Consider the following 8,650-nt stretch of genomic DNA (forward strand, 5'->3'; position numbering starts at 1 on the left):
TCTGTCTAGCCTGTCCCCCGCATCATCCTTCACATATTACTTTATAGCAAATCTCAAGGTCAGAGAGATCGAAAGGACATGTATTAGAAAGGAAATATTGATTTTTAAAGGAAATCAATGCCCATAAACACATCGATTTATAAACTACACAGCTGTGTCTTCTTCTTACCGTTTGTATCAATTAAGCCAGGAGAGATGTGCTTCAAGAGACGGGTTATTGTCTGTAGTTAATGGAACTTGATTGCCCGTCACTTTGGCCTATTTCATGCAATTAAGATAATTCCCTGAATAGATCAATATAATTCCCTGAATTTAGGTGTGTTTGGTAAAACAATGTAGTTTGTTATAGACATGCTGTTGATTTTGTTATACTCCTGAGCAGGCGTCCTCAAACTAGAGCTTGTGGGCCAAATGTGGCCTACCTAGGACATTCATCCCACTCATCAGGTGTTTTTGCCACCACTGCCTGTCCTGCTTAGCAGCCGACTCATCCCGGGGCCCACATTCTGGCCCCTCAATGGTCTGAGGGACAGTGAACTGGCCCCCTGTTTAAAAAGTTTGAGGACCCCTGCTTCAGAGGAAAAGTTTGTGTTCTTGTCTTTCTTTTTTTAATTTTTCAAAAGATAAGTATTTCACAAAAGTAATTAACAGATAAGTTTTTGATCTGCTTTGCAAAACTTGAAATAATTATGCACATGCTTAGAAGAGCTTCCCCTGTGTCTTTTCTGTGTCGCTTTCCAGTGTCCTTTTCTGGGTTGCTGCTGAATTAATGATGATTAATCAATTAATTGATTTAAAGCTCTAAATTAAAATATCGAAATTCTTGAATACAATACATTGAAAGCTCTTCCTAAGGGTAAGTGGTTTGATAAAATGTCACAGGAAGCAGAATTTCTTCACAGTATTTTGATTTTAAACTTCTTTATTCTTCTCAAGGACAGGTTTTATCTTCAGACTGTGTGACTTGTGTCGAATATGGACACTGTCATAATTGAATGAGCCTTTCATTGTAGGCTTTGAGTAGATTTCAAAAGGAAGAAGAATTTTCCTTTAATTATCTTTAGCTAATTATCTCTGCATTGATGGCCTGACAAGGTCTTTTCTCTCTACTAAGAGACTTACTATTCCTGTAATGGGTCTTCGAAGGTTAGATAATTTCAGGAACATGAGTTTTGATTACTGGGCATGGGACTGTGTTTGTGACTCTCGAACATGTAAAATGATTACATTACTTATGGTATTTATTTGTATAACTCTGTGCTTTTCCATTTCCCTTCTGCATGCACTTCACTCAGCCCTCTAACTCGTAACCACTCATCAGCAGAATTTCTCTTCTCTGTAAATTTTTTTCTTACCCTAATGGAAACTGGCTTTCCCTCGAAGACACTGTTTGTCCTCCAGTCCTCTCAAGTAGTGACGAAGTTCTTTCCACGCCTCTTGTACACGTGGCCTGGGAGTTACATATCCTGCTTTGTCTTTGTTGCTGCTCCTGGACCATTGCTATTCCCTCCTCTATCAATGATCTTCCAGCTTTGAGTTTCATGTCTTTCACCCAGATTGCCTCCGGAATGCCGTCATCTACTCCTGATCCCTCCTTCTCAGTTTATGATTTTAAAACCTGGCTCACTGCCACTCCCTTATTAATGTTGCCTAATCCTTGGTGTTTAGAATAGTCACAGGATTGTACTTCTTTCGCCTCTCCTCTTCTCTTAGGGTCCTGTTCTCACCCTACTTCACTCTCAATCTTACACTTCACATTATGGTACTGAAAAATTTCAGCATCTCCACAGTCTCAGTTTCAAGCATCACACTGTCTGTGACCTCTTTCTAGGGCACGTGGCCAGGATTCTAATTCCAACAATCATTTGATAGTAAGAGAACCTCCGATCATTTGCTCTTACCATTTTTCACTATTTCTAAACTCTCTCAAGTATGGAGTGAACTGGGAAGGCAGATATGTCTTTCTCTTTATACGGCTTTATATGATTTAGTCTTTATATGGTTTAAATTGCACACTTGACATAATTATGGTTGACATACATTCTCAATCCCCATCTTCCTTAAACTTATCTCTCCACTTCACCATGTGCACATGTGCACCCATCTGACGGAGAAGAACGTACATTGTGCTGACTGGCCTCATATCAACTTCATCACCACCATTTCTACGTAGACCTTTACTGCCCCCCAGAAATCACACTCCGTAGCTCCACCGTATTCACCGTCTTTACTTTTCTAAGTGATAATTTCATATGTGATCCTTTTGTCTCATATCCAAGGCCTAACACCTCCTCTCTTATTCTTACTCTAGACCAGTGGTTCTCAACCTTCCTAAAGCCGCAAGCCTTTAATACAGTTCCTGTGGGCCGTGACCCACAGGTTGAGAACCGCTGCTCTACGCCAATTATCTTAATTTTTTAAAATTAGAAACCAACAGAAAAGAACTAAGAGACTGCACCTCCTCACCTCTCGCTTTCCTGCAGTAGCCTTTAACTCGTTTTTGTCCCCCATAGTTTATTCTCCACAAAGTAGGCTGAGTTACCTTGCGAAAATATTAAATTAAATATATCACTAATTATGTTACTTCTTTGCTCGGATCCCTCCCAAAGACCCCAGAGCTGGGTATCTTCTGTGTGCCTCCCATGTCCTCCTTGTGTTTCTCTACCCTGTTCTATGCTTTGGGCTGCTGACATTTTTAGGTAGAATCTATAGCATATTTTGATCTCTGGATGACAGTCAGATTCAGCAGTGAGAAGACACTGCAGCAGACCCTGAAGAGCAGAACCAAGAGTGAGGCCTTCCCCCGACTTCTGCTTAGGCAGGTGTTGGCTGTGTCCCTCTGCTGAAAGACACATCTGCCGTCCCCAGTACACTCCATGCAGAGACACCTGTTGTTGTTGTTGTTTTTTATAACCACTCCTTCCCCTTGCCATGTTAGGCCTACAGTGGCGATTGCTCCTATTACTAATACTGGGCACCTCACTATCTCATGCTGGGTTCTCAACTTTGTCCACACATCTGTAAATAGGGACTTTATTAACCCATCCTTAAATTTCCCAGTTTACGTATGCTGCCTGTTTCATGCTTGAAGTATGGATAATAAATTTATCATTTCATCGGAAGCAAAGTGAAAGTTCCTTAACAATGTTCTTTAGGGACATACCTTGTTGCCCCCTCATGCTAAAATACTCCCATTTCATCCCCTACTCTCTCAAATGCTCTTTGTTCTCCAGCCACAGGATTCTTTGCTCTTTTATTGAGATCTTCGAGCTGCTACGCTTGCTATTAAGTCTGTTCTCCCACCTTTTAAGGTCTTCACTCAGAAACCATGTTCTCAGGGGAGATGTTTCAGAATACTATTTAAGTAGAAAGCGCCCCCCCCAGAACTCTCTATTTCATACCTTGTCTTTATCAATTCTTTCATATAACGTGCTCTGTGTTTTACATATTTATTTTGTTTACTTTCTGCCTCCTGCAGAAATGCAATCTGGAGTAGAGAAAGGAATTTGTCTCTGTGGTTCTCTGATATGTTCCCAGTTTTTATAGTAGAGCTGGCCACAGAGTGGCTGCTCAATTAATAGTGCTGAATAAGTGAATGAATGAAAATAGAGAAGGAATGCCATGTGGATTTAATTAAAAAAAGAAAACATTTTCTCTTGGTGGTATGAGAACACTGGTATTTGAGCTACCCCTTAGGAGTAGACGTGTGAGATGCCCAGAAGGTTTTCTCAAACAGTAACAGCCTGAACATGGTCACACTGATAAAAAAGCAATTAAGAAACACGAAGTCTCTTGGTTGAATTGGAGTGTGGAATGATATGTGGAAGCGAAAATAAGGAAGTTTCTGAAGATAGATTGAGGCTGGAAAATGGAATGCCCTAAATTTGGAGTAAAACAAACCAAAACAAATGTATCTTGTAGGGAGTGAGGTGATGCAGAGCCTCGGAGAATTGAGGTGTCATGGTCACAGTTGTATTGTAGAAAGAGCAATCTGATGATGGTGATACAGAGTGTGGAGAGGGAAGATTGCAGTCATTAAGGAAAACTAGAAAGCTGTCTGGAGAAGTGATACGTCCTGACTGGTGGCAGTGGTGATGAGAGAGAGGACAGGGGCTGTCACGCAGGGGTTTACTGACCTGTAGAGGACAGTCCAGTATATTATACAGGGTGCTTAGAAGAACTGATCTCTTAATTACCAACTGTAATCTGTTTAAATTCATTAGCCTGAGACACTCTATGATACCCTGTAGTGGAGAGTAATTATCATGGCTGAGTGCCTTGTCCTTTGAGCTCGTTTAATAGCAAGATCACAACCAGAACATCTGCCAATGCACACGACGCTGATTCCTGCATCAGCTGTTACCGAGGACAGAAAGGAGCAGGGATGGGAGTCCTTAACATGTGGGCAGCAGCCAGACCAGGCATGGCACAGCTGGGGCTCTCTCACCCCTGCCTGGTCATGGACCATCTGTCCTGAAGTAATGCCAAGGGCCAAATTTAGTGATGCTGGATGTGGTGTCAGAAGTATCCAGATTCCAATATTGAAATTCATTTTATGCAGTGGAGAGAAAAAGCCTCAAATGATGCCTTTGATAAAATACTATGAAACACTGCATCTGTGCTAGAGGGAGATGAAAGAAAGAAAGAGGGAAGGTTTTACTACTTATTACCCAGTGATCAAGGTCATGGTGATTAATTTATTTAAGGAAACATTAGTGGAAAAAATTGTTATGTACTAATCATGTTAAGATCTCATGTTAGAGATATGGTATAGAGCATCTCTACATGAGAGCTTAAAGGATAGCATTTGAAAAAGATATAGAATAATTTAATATCAAATATTATGAATTATACAAGTATGGGGAAGAAACATCCAACTCTGCCTGGAGAAAATTTCACAGGCTTGAAGACATTTATGCTGAACTTGAAACATTATAAGAACTTTTACCTGGGCAGTGGGGGTGGGGAAGGAGCAGGCATTTCCAACAGAAGTAACTTTAGCAAAGGCACATGGGTAGTTCAAATACATAGCATTTTCAGGAAAAAGAGTGGTAGTCAGTGTACATTTAGTTTGAAATCTTGAGATTCATGGGGAGGCTTTTTGGATGATGAGTGGGAAAGAGGAGGTATCTCTGAGATGGTGCACAGCTGGCTTTGCACAACTCAGCTGGCATTTTATGCACTTACGGGAAACTCCTTACCGCCCTGATTTTGGACCACTTGAAAAGAATCATGGATTGTGCATTGAAACACACAGAAAGCTTTGTTTTACTATCCTGACACTGACTCCTAGAATATCAAAGATGGAAAGGCACATCATTAACCTTGAATCGTTTTGAAGGGAAAACACATCAATAGTCAGTGGTTTGCTCAAGGTCCCATAACTGAGGAATTATAGTCTGGATTAGAGCTCACATCTGGGAATGTTGCTGTTTATATCATTTCAAACCAGGTTCAATTCATTATTATTTTTTTTCGGTATCCTGAAATATATGAATATATAATAGGAAGTTTGCTAGTGATTTGTATGGGTAAAAAAATAAGGGCATAATGCTGTTCGGAAGACAAACGATAACCCTTCTTCCATCTAATTTACAAGCTAGTTAGCTTGGACCTTTAGACTAATACTGACCTAGAGAAATTGGAAGCACGAGAGTTAACTGCAACTAAGAGCCATGTAAACTTAATGTGTCTTCTCCAAGCTACCCGGCCCAGGCAGCGACAGGAAACAGATGAGGAAAAATAGAAGTTAGCTATTTTGCTTTATAAATAGGAAACGTGTGTTATAGGAATTAGATCTAAAGAGACGCTAGGTGTATTTATGATTTTTTTTTTATAAACCTCTCAACTTTTAAATATTCTTCGTAATATCACTAGATCCTGTGTGCTAGTGTGTGTGTGCGTGTGTGTGTGTGTGTGTTGGGTAGGAAGAAGGGGGTTATTTTAGTGAATCAAAGAAGTCCAGAATTATAACATCCTACAGCATTGCTATTTTAATCTCAGTCTATTTGGAGGGCTCAGAAGCCTGGGATACAAAATGATTTGATTATTAATAGATAACCATTTCAGTTCAGAGCTAAGACAAGAACTTGGGTTATTAAAGAGAAAGTAAGTGCCCGCCCGTCCTTCCTTTTGCTGGGATTGCTTTTTAGAATTAAGGGTCACTTTCAATCTCTCTAGAGGGAAGGCCAGAAGGAAAGTTACATTCCATTACCTGGACCACAGACCAAGAGCCTGGTTAAAGAGCCCCACCCATCCCATCCTTTTCTGGCTCCCAGAGCATTCCTTCTGCTCTCTTTTACCAGGCAAAATAAACGTTCCAGCCAGAACAAGACAGCCCTTGTTTTCGTTGTGGCACTAAAACCCAGCTTAGGGATGAAGTCAGGAAGGCGAAGGACCAGTCGCTTTCCTTTTCTGGCAGTCAGTTTATTCAACTGGAAAATAAAAGTTTATCTAGTAGTTTTATGATATGTGCACAAATTATTTAATATCTTTCCCTTCAAAAAGTGGAGCTGAATTCCCCAGCTCTTGAGTTGTACTGGACTTTGGGACTCATTTTTAACAGAGAGTTGTAGGACTAACCACGTGTCACTCCGCAGTCTCCATCACCAGGGGCACTGTGGCTCCTCAGTGCTTGCTCACCGGGTCCTTTTGCTGTGGGGTAAGCGCTGCTGTGTCTGTGGATTCTGAACAGGCCTGTGGCAAGGACTGAGGCTTCCTATCAACTTTAATGAACCAGCTCTGGATAGCTGATCCTCAAGCCCAGTCCGTGCTAGTTAGCAGTTTGAAAGCTTCAAATTTCATTAGCAAATTTGAGCATGAACCACCCAGCTCAGCCTCTCTCAAATTTCTGATCCCCAGAAACTGTAAGGTGATAAAATGTGTTGCTTTAAGCTTCTATAGGGCTATGTATTACATAACAATACAAAAATAAATAGCGTCTTCAACTTTTTACTTTTTCAAAGACTATGATTCTTTTTTACAGTCTTCAATCCTTAGAATAACATGAAACTGGATTTTTTATTTCCTAATTTTTAGATGTGAAAGATACAGTGGGACCACGTGCTCTAGAAAGTAACCCAGGATTCAGCAGGTTAAGGAACTTCTCTCGGTCTTATCTCTCCCATGTTTCTTTTATAACAAAAATCTTAAGAAGAATAAAACCACTATCAAGCGTATGCTTTCCATATTTTTGAAATAAACATTTATTAATGTAGAATTTTATCCTACAATAATCCAATGAATGTAGTTATCATATTATTCCCATTTTGTATATGTGGAAACTGAGAAGTTGAGAATAAAAGATGTGACGTAAATTCACGCAGTCAGTAAAAGAACAGGTATTCCGATTCATGTTTTCTGACTTTAATTGAACATTTTTATACTATGTCAAGAGTATAAATGAAATATATCAAATACATTGTATTAGTATAATAGAAATGATGGGTGACTTTTTTCTGCAGACACTGACACCCAGTCCAGATTTTAGTTATCTAGTCTGATATTGGGGAATTTTTACACACCTCTTTTCTTTTTAAAATTACTGATATTTAAAAATGAGTAATTTTTTAATTCCTCCCTTTGACTTCTTTTTTCCCGTAGAAGTCATATAATTATCTTTGACTATACAGAGTAATTACAACTTAACTATTTTGCCCTGTGTAATATTTCTGATGACATAGAGGTAAATTACTGGTGTGATAGCCTCATTCGGCGACCTGCTTTAGTACCTACATTAATTATTTCTATAATTTTATTTTGTTTTCTCGCATTTATGTAAATTCAGACTAAGATATGAAAAGAAAAGATTCACTTCAAGTTTTTGGCAATGAGCTTTAGGTTTGGCACTTTAAAAAAAAAGTTGTCTATAATACTAGGACTTAGTTCTGCCTTTTTTCATCTGTATTTATAATATAGCATCATTGATTTTTCACTGAAATAGTTGCAAAACTCTTAAAAGTACTTGAGGCAGTAATCTTTCACAATTGCACAGACCTAAAACATTTTGGAGATTTAAGAGTCGGGGGTGGAGCCCAGGTATGTGTGATTTTTACAAAAATGGCCTTTAAAGCTGGTTAAGAACCACTTGCTCAAGGTGTTTCAAAACACAGCGTTAAATTATAAATTAATTGCAAGGATGTGACACAGTTTTTGACAATAGAAAGGTAATTAAAAGTTGTTTTTATGTCTGTAAGTCTTAAATAATAAACGAATATAAGATTTTATCTAATTCTAAATTTTTTTTTCAAAGAAAGCAATGGAGGTTTAAAATTCCCAACACCTAGGATAGGATAAAAACAGCTCATGATGTGATTTCAGACTTAATTTGAAATCTTTTTGTTTTTTTTTCTATGAGCCCATTTCAGAGAGCTGTCCTTTTTACATAATTATTTCAAAATGTTTACACTTTCCAAGAGAAAAAATTTGTTTATTAAATTCTGAAGGCAGCTCGGCGCCTGTGGCTCAAGTGGCTAAGGCGCTGGCCACATACACCTAAGGTGGCGAGTTCGAATCCAGCCCAGGCCCACCAAACAACAATGATGGCTGCAACCAAAAAAAATAGCCAGGCATTGTGGCAGGCGCCTGTGGTCCCAGCTACTTGGGAGGCGGAGACAGGAGACTCGCTTGAGCCCAGGAGTTGGAGGTTGCT

This window comes from Otolemur garnettii, unplaced genomic scaffold (genome assembly GCF_000181295.1).
Source record: "Otolemur garnettii isolate 467f Iridium unplaced genomic scaffold, OtoGar3 scaffold00060, whole genome shotgun sequence".
Lineage (NCBI taxonomy): Eukaryota > Metazoa > Chordata > Mammalia > Primates > Galagidae > Otolemur > Otolemur garnettii.